This window comes from Anolis carolinensis, chromosome 4 (genome assembly GCF_035594765.1).
Source record: "Anolis carolinensis isolate JA03-04 chromosome 4, rAnoCar3.1.pri, whole genome shotgun sequence".
In the NCBI taxonomy this organism is placed as follows: Eukaryota; Metazoa; Chordata; class Lepidosauria; order Squamata; family Dactyloidae; genus Anolis; species Anolis carolinensis.
The window spans coordinates 43,299,042-43,313,847 of NC_085844.1; positions in this window are offsets into that span (position 1 = coordinate 43,299,042).

The following is a 14,806-nucleotide window of genomic DNA, read 5'->3' on the forward strand; positions in this document are numbered from 1 at the left end:
GGGGGGGGGGGGGAGGGGCGCTCAGGGCGTCTTCACAGCAGGCAGTCATTAGATGCCAAAAACAAACAGTTATATAAACAATACAATTAAAAACAGATAATTAAAACATCAATTATAAAAACATCATTTAAAAATTGCACAAGTCTAGATGCCTTCAAGTAATTTCTGGTTTAGGGTTGATCTATACTGACCACTTAGGTCAGTACACACTCGAATCAGCCTTGCAGTGGCAAAATGCTGCACAAGGCCATCCCATGTTTCTGAACTCAAGCAGTCTGGGGACACAGGATGGCAGTTTCTTGTTGCCTTTCTCCCCATGTTGCAGCTGTCACCAGCTGCAACACCCAATTTTCCTTGCTCTTCAATGTGCCATCAGCCAGAATGTCTGCATACTGATGGATTCAAGAGAGAGGGGATTTTCTCCTTCTTCCTCTCAACTCTCTCAGTGGATGGATGCTCTGGTTGATGCCAGATAGATGGTAGATGGATAGGTAGATGGTATATGGATAGGTAAATGGTAGATAAATAGCTAGATAGTATGTCATGGCTGACAACATTCGGGGGGGTCGGGTCCCTAGAATGACTGCTCAGTGGCACCAAATCATGTTTGTTGCCATTGGGCAGTCAGGACTTCCTGTCGCCTCTCTGGCCACCATGCAGTATCCTTCTCTGGCCACCATGCAGAGGCTCATCGGGTGTCTAGGATGCCACATAGCTTATGCATTAGCAGTCAGTGTAGAAGGTTCCATAATGGCATTCACAAGGCAACCCTATCCTGGGATTTTCTTGGCAAGATTTGTTCAGAGAGGACTTGCCTTTGCCTTCCTCCAAGTCTGAGAGGTTTTGATCTGCCACGGTCATCCAGTGAGTTTCCATGGCCAAGTGGGAATTTGAACCCTGGCCTCCAGAGTCCACACTCAAACCACAGCATCATGCTGGCTTTCACATGCTGTAGTGTTTTTGCCAAAAATGGAATGTTGGACATAGTCCCATTGTTATATAATACAGTGGGATCCAGGGAATGTATTTTCAGAAGAGGTCCTACCACAGTCTCCCTCAGGTGTGTTGAGATCCCACCTTGTTGTAAAGAGGCATTAATCACTGCCCTTACTCATGCATTCAGTTCTCATAATAAGCCACATGGTACCTTTCAAATGATCATGCCAATATCCCTGATCTGCACAAACTGAAAAGTATCTATCAACATTAGAAAAGTAGGAGCCAGGACTACATTAACTCCAGCATTAAGTCCAGTCCACAACACTGTCCATCTTCCACTAAGCCCAAAGTCTAAAATGTTATGACTGCATCACAGTGATTAATACAATATTTTTTTATAAACCTGGCTTAAGAACCTATGGTCCTCCAAATATTGTTGAATTCAAGTTCCCCTCATCTCAGGTCAGCCTAGCTAACAACAAGGCCCAATAATGACGCATCAATATGTTGTAGGACCCAAATGTTATAAAGTCTGTTATAAACATTGTTTCATTGTGCTTTGTTGAAATATAAACTCAGCATATATAAGAGATCTGGTCTGGTTTTTTTATTTTAAATACTGATTAACAATTATAACATTAGTACAATGGATTTAAAATCTACTGTGAATAATATGTTAGTTTTGAGATAAAGGTGTAACATTGTGATAAGGGAAATGATGGCTTTACCATTAAACACCATAATCTTCAAATGAGGCAATCTTGGCTATCTGATCAAGATTAGGAGACTTGGAGTCCCTGGAAACTTTTGTGAATGCTAATTTACTAATCCTCAGATGGAAGCCATATTTTGAGAGCTCCTGTTTCCAGGGCCAGGAGGGATTAGTACACTTACACAATCACAAAAAGTTCAGAAACTAAAAGATGCCTTTCAGATCGGTTAGAGAATAGTAAACAAAGCATTTTCGGGGTTTACGGTCAATTATTAAAAAGCAACCAAGAGATTGTAATATGTCTAGGATCTGGAATTCAATGTTTACTACTAAGTCACAAGTTCTGTAGCCTTAGAACTATAGCTCAGGAACTTCATTTAGGGCAGTGCGGCAGTGCGGCCCACCAATTCATTTTTGTTGGTCTTTGCCCTTCTTACTGGAAAAATATTTTAATTATGTAATTCAATATTAATTATGTAATTCGTTTTCTTTCTGGAATGTCTCTGGCCCTCACATTCCTATAGTAAAGTTTGAGTGGTCCTCGGGTAACTAAAGGTTGGACCACACTAATCTAGGGGATTGGAAAACAAGGAAAACTCATGCACTAAAGCTGGAATGTCTGAGAACAATGTGAGTGGTGTAATAGTTTCCTGACCAACATATAAAAAGTTTGTCCTGTTCAACTAAGGGTGGCAAGGTATGCTGGTCTTTGAAAGTAAATAAAGAAAGTAACTACTAATTGCTATTCTAAATTTCTGATTATGGAATAATAACGTAAAATTGTGTTGGATCAGACCAAAAGAACTTGAAAACTCTGTGGGAAACCCACAAGCAAGACATGAGGAAACCAGCACAGTTCCTTCCATAATCTTAAACAACTGGGAATGCATTTACACTGCAGAATTAATGCAGTTTGACATCGCTTTAACTGCAATGTTTCAGTGCTATTGAATAATAGGAGTTATCGTTTTACAAGGTTTTACAGCTTTCTCTGCTAAAGAGTGATGGTGCCTTGGGAATTCTATGGCATGGAGCCATGACAGTTAAAATGATATCAAACTATTAATTCCACGGTGTATGTAGATGTATCCCTCTTGTTGTTATGTGTTCTCAATTTCCTGAATTAATTAGATACCTGATTAGACCCAGGTCTAATGGGGTATTAGGCCTGTGGGGATTGACTCCTGGGTACTCCTGAGGGTCTGTTCCCACAACACTTTTGGTTCTTTGAGCTCCATGAGCCTGGAGAACTTAGAGCACTCCCCTTTCCCAACCCCCCTTCCCAAAGCTCTTTAAAGAAGGAAAAATTTACCAGACCACCATGACGCTTCCTATTGGACCACCATGATGCGCCAGGAGGTGCGGGGAGGAGCATTTTTCTTCCATTCCTTTCCCCCTCCTGGCACATCATTTCTATGTGTCAGGAGGCCTGCCAGAGGAGCGTCATGGTGGCCAGGTAAGTTTTTACTTCTTTTAAGGGCTTTTGGAGGGGATTGGAGTGGCCCCATGTCATCACGGTCATTACCACGATGGCATTGGGACACCCCACTGGGAAAATCCAGGTCTTGGGGGGAGGAATGGGTTCTCCCTATTTCTAGAAGTGCCCAGTGTTGTTGTTGATGATGATGATGGTGGTGGTGATGACGGTGATGATGATGGTGATGATGCTACCTTCTTCCAATGTCATGAGTGTCAAAGAAAGATTCAAATGTCAGCTCAGTAGCCTTTATATCTGCAATGTGAAAGTATTTTCCTCAGTCACATCTTGGGTTGGCCCTTGCTTTTGATGATTGTCTTTGCAGATAATACATATCTTCTCAAGAAGTAGTGATTGCCAACCCCTCTTGCAAATGTTAGGTAAGAGAAGCTATTTAGCAATATAAACTTATTTCTAGCTGTTGTGTGCACCTATAAGGTAGGTACTAATTTCCCCTTAAACTTCTTGTGTTGCCCTATAAGTGTGTTAGGATGGCGAGTGGCACCAAAGTATCAAAATACATATGGAATCATATAATTATTTAACTGGAAGAGATCACATAGCCATCTGGTCCAGTTCCCTGCCATGCAATAATATACAACTAAAACACAACTGAAGAGAAGCCTCCTACAAGGATGGTAAAACATCAAATATCTGGGCGTCCTCTGGGCAATATCCTTGCAGACAGTCAATTCTCTCACATCAGAAGGGACTTGCAGTTTCTCTTGACACCACCACTCCCTCCCCCAAAAAACTGAAAGCTGTTCAACCTCTGTTTAAATATCTCCAAATATGGAGAGTCCACCACCTTCCAATGCAATCTATCAACTTTCCATGAGATACTTAGAAACATAATCCTGGCCATGTTACTTTCTGGAATTGGAATTTTTGGAATTAATGAATGTCACAAGAAAGTGCAACGTGAGCTGTAACTTTTCTGAGGTTGTCTCCTGTTGAAATTGTCATTAGCTGCTTTACATTCACTTTCCTAACAAGCAATGGCCTTAGGCACACACACCTTGAACTGCACATCATCTAACCGTTAATCAGCCTGACTGAGGTTCAGTAACATACAGTATTAGGTGAATTCAGGACTGGTTGAGATCTTCTAGTGATCCTGATGAGTACAGCCCATAATGCATGTCACTTGTCCTAACCAAGTAATCACTGTGTGTATTTACCTTACCAATTTGTCATTTTAATTAAAGAGGATGAAAGGATTTGGATGATCTAGGGCAGGATCAGAGATTTAGATTCAAGGGAATAAATGGATTCTGCTACTGAGATGATATTTATAGGGTGTAGCACAGCTGTTATTCTTTCATTATATTGTTTGGTTATGTGTTTCTCATTTGTTGTTAAAATGTGATGCTGCCACTTAAGTGCATTTTATTTTAAAGCCATGTGTGATAAAATTCTTCAAGATTTTTGGATAAAATAAAAATAGAATCTAGTGGTGTACTGAAGATGAATATTTAGTATGGCATAGTTTCTTTCTAGTCCAGAGCTCATATTGACAAATGTATAAATTAGCTCAAGAGTGGAGTTTGAGATACCTCTTTGAAGGATTATGAGTCCCTGAATCTCACAGCTGACATAGCCACTGGTCATGCTAGCTGGAAGAATCTGAGAGCCATAGTCCAGCTAAGCATCTTTTCCAAACTCTCTGTGACCTCATCCTATTAGGGTTTAAATGGCCCCTTTTGATTCTTTTGGATGGGGCTGGCTTGGTCCCACCCCCATTCCTCCTGAAGTGGAGGTGAAGTGTCCAAGATGCTTCCTCTGTCACCACAGAGAGGAAAGTGTATTTTTGGTAGCTCCAATGAAGCTACCCGCATTTTGTTGCCCTTTCCTCCATCTGATGGGGAAAGGGCAACGAGCATTGCTGTCCTTTCATCTAAATTATGGGGACAGGCACAAGCCCCATCATGTGATGGGGAAGGAGAGAGGGCGCATGGGGCACCATGGGGAGCCTGCCGGTGAAACAGCACAGCCCCAGGCGCTGTGTGAAGAGGTAGGCCATTACAGAATGCTGTAACCCTGTGTTGTGATTTTTCTACTAGAGTGAGATGCACTGTACTATTTATATTAAAATTTGACCATTTAAATCATTATTTCTTAATTATCATCCATGCATATACATTGTTGTTATTTTGTACACCAAGTTGTTTCTGAGTTATAGCGACCTTAAGGTGAACACATTATATGCTTTTCTTGGAAAGATTGGTTCAGAGTTGGTTTGCCATTGTCTTCCTCTGACACTGAGAAAATATAATCATCATCGTCGTCATCATCATCATCATCATGACCCTGCTTTTGACCCCTCCCATGTTAGAAGGCCAGAGCAGCTAATAACCTTAAACCAGTGTTGACCCAATTTGCCATCCAATGTGTTGGACTATTAGTCTGCTGGTGAAAGATGATGGAACCTAGAGTCCAACAATTCTGGAGGGGAAAGAGTGTCTTGAGTCTACAAAATACTTTATCTGGGCTTTTTCTACCCTTTACAGTCAAACCAGTTAATCTGAATGGAAAAATAATTTACTCCCCCCCCTCCCCCCAGTCATTTTTGTGATAAGCAAAAATGCTACAGGAAGACAAGTTTGCTACAAATTCTCCAAGAATGTTCACAATATAAATAACCTTCTAATGGATAACAGGATGTTATTTTAAAATTTCCTTTCAAAAGAGGTAAACACATTTTATACAAAGAGCTAAAATTAACTCCTGCAATCCCATGTAAAATTATTAGTGTCAAGAAACTGGTATCTGCTGTGGATATCAAAATCCATGGATGCTCAAGTCTCGTTATATATGAAGACATAATAAAATGATGTTCCTTATATAAAATAGCAAAATCAAAGTTTGCTTTAAAAATATTTCAACAGTGGACGGTTGAATCCATGTTGAACATCAATAGATATATGGGACCAACTGTATTTTGAAGTAGTGTCATAATCAAATATAAAATTGTCCTTTTCAATATGTCCAGTATTTGCTGAGAAAAATGCTTCTGATTTAAAAAGTTATCCTCAAAATATACAATTATGTTTGCTTGAAAAGCAGTCTGTTATTTTGTCACACATGTTAGCTAACAAGAATTTTACACTTTTTATTGTCAGATGGGTAGAGAGGACAATCATTTAGAAACTGCACATGTGATTATATTCCCTATTTACTTTCTTCATCATGCAAAGTAAATAATTTTTATCCTCTCAACATACCTAAGAGGAAGACCTATTAAAATATGTGGAGCCTACATCTGAGTCCATGGCTAACTTATGAATGTTTTCAAGGCCTTCTGAAACAATATAAATACGAATAGATAATGAAGAAGTGAGGACACAAATAGATTATAAAAATATTTGTCTTTGTAAGGAGAATCTAGGAAACCATTTTTCAAAAAGCAAACGTAGATGAAATATCTCACCATATTGATTGATAATATTTTCCATTTTAATTTAAAAGATCTCTAGTTTCTGTAAGGTGGAAAGTAGTAAATTATACAAGTAATAGCCAGGGTAGTATGGTAGTTTGAGCATTGGACTATGACTCTGGGGACCAGGATTTGATTTCCATGCTCAATTACAGAAACCCACTAGGTGACCTTTGGTGAGTCTATCAGCTATCACTATCAGCCCCCAAAAACCCCAGGCACACAACAAAGTACACCAACTCAGTAGCAGGAGAATTGGAGATCAAAGCTCCTTTTCTTTAGCAGTCTAAGCTTCCCCTGATGTTGTTGCGTCTCACAATGGGAAGTGGTGGTGACATCTTGGAAATTGACCTTGGCCGGTGCTGTATACATACATAAGAGGACTAAATTACTACTGGTGATGGAAATAATTAAATGTATATAGAAACTGGAGAAGTGACTTCTGTAGGATTATACTCCCAGAATCCCCCAGATCTTAGGAAGTGTGTGAGTTGTATGAATTTTTAGATGCTCAGAAAAGCTCAGATGCTGCAGTGACAACTTTCATGGCCATAGTATACACAAGAGGATGGTTGGAGCAGAGTCCCATGGAACTGTACTCATGGCTAAATGATAATTTCTATTGATTGGAATGAGTGAAGGTTATAATACAGGCAGGGCCGGTCGGAGATAAATTTAAATATTAAGCGGGGGCGCTGAAAAGCGCCCCCGCCGGCCCCGCCTCCTGCGCCCTGGCCCCGCCTCCCAACCAGCGTGCCCTGGCCCCGCCTCCCGCGCTGCGTGGGAGGCGGGGCCAGGGCACGCTGGGTGGAAGGCGGGGCCAGGGTTGGCCCCGCCTCCCATGCTATTCGCCCTGGCCCCACCTCCCACGCAGCGTGGGAGGCGCGGCCAGGGTTGGAAAGAGGGAGGCTTCGCCGCCCGGGGAGGGGAGGAGGGATCGCCTCCTCCCCTCCCCGGGCGGCGAAAGAAGCAGGCTTCGCCGCCCGGGGAGGGGAGGAGGGATCGCCTCCTCCCCTCCCCGGGCGGCGAAAGAAGCAGGCTTCGCCGCCCGGGGAGGGGTGGAGGCGATCCCTCCTCCCCTTCCCGGGCGGCGAAAGAAGCAGGCTTCGCCGCCCGGGGAGGGAAGGAGGCGATCCCTCCTCCCCTTCCCGGGCGGCGAAAGAAGCAGGCTTCGCCGCCCGGGGAGGGGAGGAGGCGATCCCTCCTCCCCTCCCCGGGCGGCGAAAGAGGGAGCCACAAGGCCAGGGCGCACTGGTCGGGCGGCGGGGCACCGTCAGAGCGGTGCCCCGCCTCCCTCCCAGCCTGACGGCGCCCCCCGGGACCTGCGCCCGAGGCGGCGGCGTCACTGGCCTCTATGGTGGGGCCGGCCCTGAATACAGGTTGAGCATTCCTTACCTAAAGTGTTTGGAATCAGAAGTGTTTTGGATTTCAGAATTTTTTAAAATGTCAGAATACTTAATAATGAGATATCTTGGTGGCAGGAGCCAAATCTGAACATGAAACTCATGTTTCATAGGCACCATATACACATAGTTTGAAGGTTATTTTATACAAAATATTTTAATAATTTTGTGCATTAAACCAAAAAAACCAAGAAGTGTAATTATTTTAGGTATCTATGTGGACGGCTTTGGATTGTGGACCATTTTGAATTCCAGAATTCCAGATAAGAGCTGTTGAACCTGTAGTTACAACATAGTAGATACATCGAACACATGGAGAATTATTGGGGTCATCACAAAAGGGAAGCTGTGGCTCTAACCCATTTAGGTGAAATAGATAAGCAATTTATTTAGGCTCTGCTGAGTAGTGTCTATGTGTGCATGAAAGATCTACTGACAACACACAGAGTGGGATCAGGGCCCAATTTTGATTTGAGCCAATTCTATCCTATGGAGGTTTTTTTGGCAAGATTTATTCAGAGGAGATATGCCATTGCCTTTCTCATAGTTTGAGATAGTATATCCAATGGCTAAGTGTGACTTTAAATCCTTGTTTCCACAGTTCTAGTAATAGAATCACAGAATCATAGAGTTGAAAGAGACCTCATGGGCCATCTGGTTCAACCCACAGCTAAGAAGCAGAAAAATCACATTTGTAGCACCCCCAACAGATGGTCATCCAGCCTCTGCTTAAAGGTCTCCAAAAAAGGAGCCTTCACCACATTCCTAGGCAGAGAATTCCACTGCTGAACAGCTCTCACAGTGAAGACGTTCTTCCTAATGTTCAGGTGGAATCTCCTTTCCTGTAGTTTGAAGCCATTGTTCTGTGTCCTAGTGTATTTAATAAAGAAACTTAAATGAAAATAAAATAATCATTTTAAACTCCTTCAGCACCCCCAAAATTTAAATGTATTCTTTAAAAATTGACCTAAGAAGTGCATTCAGTTTCTATCAGTGACCTCCAAGGAATGTATACAAGATTAAGATATAAATGTGTGCTACCTGCCTCAATGGCTGTTAAATGCCACCGGAATAATTTATCTTCTGCTTAATTTAATTGTGTAAACCTTTCATTTCTTCATTTAGACCAAGAAGTGTATACACAGTATACACATTTTCTTATTTTAAACCTTTCTCCATAAATTGAAGGATTTCCAGTGTTAACAGTAAAATAACCCCACATTCATTTTTCAAATTAAATATTTTAAATGGCCATTTTAATGTGTTATAAATACCTGATTATTATTATTATTATTATTATTATTATTATTATTATTATTGTTATTATTATTATTGACACAACGACATAGTCTGACACAGCAAGCAAGATAGATATGATGGATTTCGTATCACAAAATCACAAGTCGAACACTTCCCAAGCGTTTAAGACTGTGTGATGTATTTTCGGATGATGTGCACAGATCCCAGTAGGGTGGCCTTTTGCAGTTGGCAGATCGTAATTTTGTCAATGTCTATTGTTTCCAAATGTCAGCTGAGATCTTTTGGTACAGCATCCAGTGTGCCGATCACCACCGGGACCACCTGTACTGGTTTCTGCCAGTGTCTTTGAAGTTCGATCTTCAGGTCCTGATAGCGGCTGAGTTTTCACTCCCACACAGCTGGATCATCAAGTGCCTGGACACCATTGGGATTAGTAAAAACATTGACACCTTTATTGAAAACATGATGGTGCACTGGAAAACTGAACTGTTTGTTGGAGATGAAAGCTATGGATTTGGAATTTTCCAGGGAGATTTATTGTCCCCTCTGCTTTTCATTATTGCCATGATCCCTCTGTCAACAATCTTACAAAAAACAAATCTCAGCTATCAAACATCTAAGAAATCTCACAAAATTTCGCATCTGATGTACATGGATGACCTGAAGCTGTATGGGAAAACTGAAACTGAAATCCAGTCTCTGACTAACACTGTCCGAATTTTTAGCACTGATATCAGCATGGAGTTTGGTTTGGACAAATGTTCAACAGTGGCATTGAAGAAGGGATACTGATACTTCCTTTCTGCAGCATCTCATTAAATTGTTGGGCCATTTTTCCTTGTAAACTAATCAGCTATTTGAGCTAAAATCCATGAAGTTGATCACTACCAGGCGACATCCAGTTCTTGACTTTTTGCACTCGTTTGCTGATCATTTCATTTGTTATTTCCATCTGTTTCATTTTGTTCTATGAGAATTTTCCTTCAAACTCCTTTATCCACCCAGCGTTTTTGTTGTAGTTCTTATCATTTTTCCAAAGTTCTTTCCAGAACTTCGTTGTTACAGTTTTCTCCGGCTTTATGGTTACTGTGTCTGTTGTTTCGTTCAGATTCTGGTAGAACCGTCTTTGGTCTGATTGAAACAGTTGATTTTGTCTGTACTGAATGATTCTGGCTTCATATCTTTCAATTTTTCTAGCTGTTGCTGTAATTAGTTCTTTCACTATTTCCAAAACTTCTTCAATTTTTCTGGTGTTCAGCCAGTACTTTCTGATCAGGTATTGCTTGATTTTGTCTTTCTTCAGTTTCTTCTCTTTCATATTTTTCAGGTTATTTGCATCTGTTCTAAGATTTTTTATTTTCAACTCTAGCCTGACCTTCCACTTTGGTTTTCCAGTCGATTTTCTTTGGGGCTGCCTTGGTTGTAGTAGCCCAAGCTCTTCTGTTACTATCACTGCTGTACTGTAGGCATACTGGTTTGTTTGTTCAATTGATGTTATTTGGACAGCACTGTATACACATCTTTCATGAGAAGTGTCAAGTGTCTCTTGGGCACTGTTTTTAGAGGTGGGAGCTGAATTCTTACTGCATTTGCTGCAGTATGAGCCATGATTTTTATCCTTGAGCTCTTGTTGTCTTGCTGTCAAGGTTCCTGGTGGTTCAACAAGTGCTTCAAGTGCTGGTTCTTTAAATTCTTGCAAAAGCTCCACACTTTCTTCTGGTTCAATCTGTTCCACTGCTGCTGTCTGTGCTGTGACCTGATGGTAATTTGCTTTGAAGATTTTCTGAATTTCTTCAAGTTCAACTTCACTGAACACTTTGTTTCTGATTATGAATCTTTGTTGGTCAGCCAGTTGGGGTTCTGTTATCTGTGAGTCAGGGTACTCTTGCTTCCACAGTTGATGCATCCTTTTTTGGTAGCCACCTTTTGAGGTTCAGATTTGTAATAGCATTTCATAGCTGTGCAGTTTTCTGGCATTGTATATTTCTGCCACTTCTGTGACTGTTCATTTGTATTTAGATTCTGTAGCCCACTTTTCGATGGATGTCCAGAATCAGCTGCATCCACCACGGTCCTTTTTTATCCTGGGTGAAGAATCATAGAATCATAGAATAGTAGCGTTGGAAGAGACCTCATGTGCCATCTAGTCTAACCCCCCGCTAAGAAGCAGGAAATCGCATTCAAAACACCCCCGACATATGGCCATCCAGCTTCTGCTTAAAAGCCTCCAAAGAAGGAGCCTCCACCACGTTCCAGGGCAGAGAGTTCCACTGCCGAACAGCCCTCACAGTGAGGAAGTTCTCTTTTGCAGGCTAAACATGTCCAGTTCTTTAAGCCACTCCTCATAGGGCTTGTTCTCCAGACCGTTAATCATTTTAGTCGCCCTCCTCTGCACGCTTTCCAGCTTGTCAACATCTCCCTTCAACTGCGGTGCCCAAAATTGGACACAGTATTCCAGGTGTGGTCTGACCAAGGCAGAGTAGAGGGGGAGCATGACTTCCCTGGATCTAGATGCTATACTCCTATTTATGCAAGCCAGAATCCCATTGGCTTTTTTAGTTGCCGCATCACATTGTTGGACTGAGCCAGTATAGACTTTGTTTTGGTTTGTTTGTCCATAATGCTAATGGGTTAGGTGCTCTTAGTTCCACTCTTCAGCTGAGACCTCTCTGGCTTGGTTGGACCTGCTGGTAGTTACACTACCGCCAGCACAGCTCTCAGCATCCTTGGGGTTGTTTAGCCCCCCACCATGACAAGGTGGCACCCATCAGGGGGTAGGTGCCGTGCCAAAAGATCTCAGTCAGTATTTGAAAACAATAAACATTGACAAAATCATGATCTGTCAACTGCAAAAGGCCACCTTACTTGGATCTGAGTACATCATTTGAAAATACACCACACAGTTCTAAATGCTTGGAAAGTGTTTTACTTGTAATTTTGTGAAACGAAATCCAGCATATACATCTTGTTTGCTGTGTCATACTGTGTTTTTGTGTCAGTAAAATAATAATAATAATAATGTCACTATTTGTTTGTTTCACCTGAAACGTCAGTCAACAATTTTTGTAATATTTCACAAACTTTAACTGACTGCTGAAGGGTCTGGTGTCATTTGTCTTTTCATTATTTTTATTTTCATTTCATACCCAATTTCTGTACCAGAAAAACAATTTACAGGCTCTATATTTTTTTTCAAAAAAGAAATAAAATTAAACAGATAAAAAAGGAATAAACCTTGTTAGGGCTACATTAGCTCATTAAATACTAAAATACCATTTTGGTTTTACATAATTTAACATGGCAAACTAAAAAAAGGTGAAAACTGCAACCCCTAGGCATGCGTTTAAAACATTCTCATTTAGATGCTAATTTTGATTCCTGGTGTATGGCATGGCGGCTTTTAAAAGAACCCCATTAACAAAGGGCCAATTACTTAAAAGGCATTATTAGGCAAATATGTATGAGTTTTCTGATACCAAATGGGCTTTTATGACAGACTACAGCTGCTAAGTAGAATAACATGGAGATATTTGTTTTAAAAGAAAAGTAAAAAAACTGGATTTTTGATGGAGAAAAACCAATAATTATAAGAGATCCTATAGCACAGAGGTAAAATTAAATAAAGTCACATCAGTGACCACGTGGCTCATCTTTAAACTGGCCAGAAATCTGGTGGCCTGTACTGTCAATAATATTTGGGATATAACAGCAATGTATTAATGCAATGAACTTTAAATTGCAGCGTTGCGCTACAGAAAATATACTACTACTATTACTACCACTATTACTACTACTAATATTGCCTTGTTTTATTATAGAAACAGAGCACATACTAGGGTGGGGGGAGCATAACAAGCAAGTTCATTGTCTCCTGCTGAGGTTGAGCTCACAGCCAGCAAAAAACATTGATATTAAAATGAAAACTGTTCAAACAGAAAAGACAGAAAGAAATCCATTGTGCTGAATTAAGCCTATGAGAGAACTCCAGATAAGGAATCTTGCTAACAACACACAGAGGGGGAGAGAATGAGTTTCTGTGCTTAGCTGTTGCACCAGTCTCACCAAATTAGTTTTTTTCTTAAACAAAAACCCAAAAGAGTTTAAACACTACTTAGCAAGTTCACTCTGGGGAACTGCTAATAAGGCAAGACTGGAAATAACCTTGGTAGGCTATAGACACTTGGCTTCACACGAGCTTATGCCATCAACAGGGCTTGAAAACCTCTTTTTATCCATGAACCTGTCAGTTCTGTTGACCTCAGTCTCACCCCCAAGACACCCCTGGCATAGCATGATTATAATCATACACAATTATAATCATAATCCCAATTATTCTGGGATGGGTGAAAAAGAATTGTTACTGGGGTTCTGTTTTGTTTTCTAAATATCAGTATATACCCTCTGCCTTTTAGAAGGTTTTGGATTTTTTTTAAAATCACTGGGATTCCAGCCTCAACCCAATTAGTTAGCATAGAATATGAATGCAAGGAAAGATGCAACAGACAGTTGGGCCAATGCCAGGCAGCACTGAAGTCAAATTAAATGAGATCACTGAAAATTAAATTTGATCAAGGCTGTTAGTCTTGACAACTGTTTGGTGTATGAGGTGGCTATAAAAATATTGAATAATTCTGTTGCCTATCAGAGGATCATTGTGAGTTCACCTTTTAGGTGAGGGGCAACCCCTAGACAGGAGGTCATTAATTTCCCCCATTCGCTCCCCTCTCCCTCGGAGCCTCTAGAATTAATAGGACTGCATATTAAGTAGCATCTTGGAGTTCTCTTTACAGAAAAAGGTGGTGAGTGAGAAGAGCCTCTATTTATGCCATTAACTTTCATTGACAAATAAAGGCAGGTTTGCCTGCTGGGCTGTCACTTAAGATGCCTGGTTGCAGCTGAGCCACTCATACATTTGATATTTTATGCAGTTACAAAAGGAGGGAAAGGGTAAGGTGCTATATGCAGCCCACACAATGCAGAATTTAGCTTCATGTGGTGAATATGTTCTTTGCCTGGAACCAATTTTCAGATGTCAGTTATCCATATTGCACAATAAGCAGTGTCTCCAGGAGAGCCTCACACAGCTGTAAGCAAGTTTAAGATTAAAACAGTAGGGTGCAAACCATGTTTTTACGGACTGTCATGCGGTAACGTCTTGTATACCCTTTGATAGCTACCAAAGCACTCTTTGTAAACCTCAATGATTAATTCACCACATTTTCCCCTGAAAAAAAGCCACCATATCAGTAGGGCTTTATATATTAATTATTAAAGATGGCTTATTTCATGAGAAGAGGTTATAGGAGTGGAAATTGTTGCATGATTTTTCTCTCTGTGTTTAGACAATATTTCATGGCATGGAAACACTCACAGGGGTCCTTAGAATTCATTTAATTTCATTGTCACTTTCCCTGGTTATTCTTCACCCTTTGATCAATGTGTGCCATTTCCATCTGACTATGTTGTCCTCTTGAGAAGTTGTGCACACTCTGCATAGGTGCCAATACCAGTTCTGTATTCCACTAAATAACATTAAATGGAAGTGTAGCAACAGCAGCTGCAGAAACTTCTCTTCCATC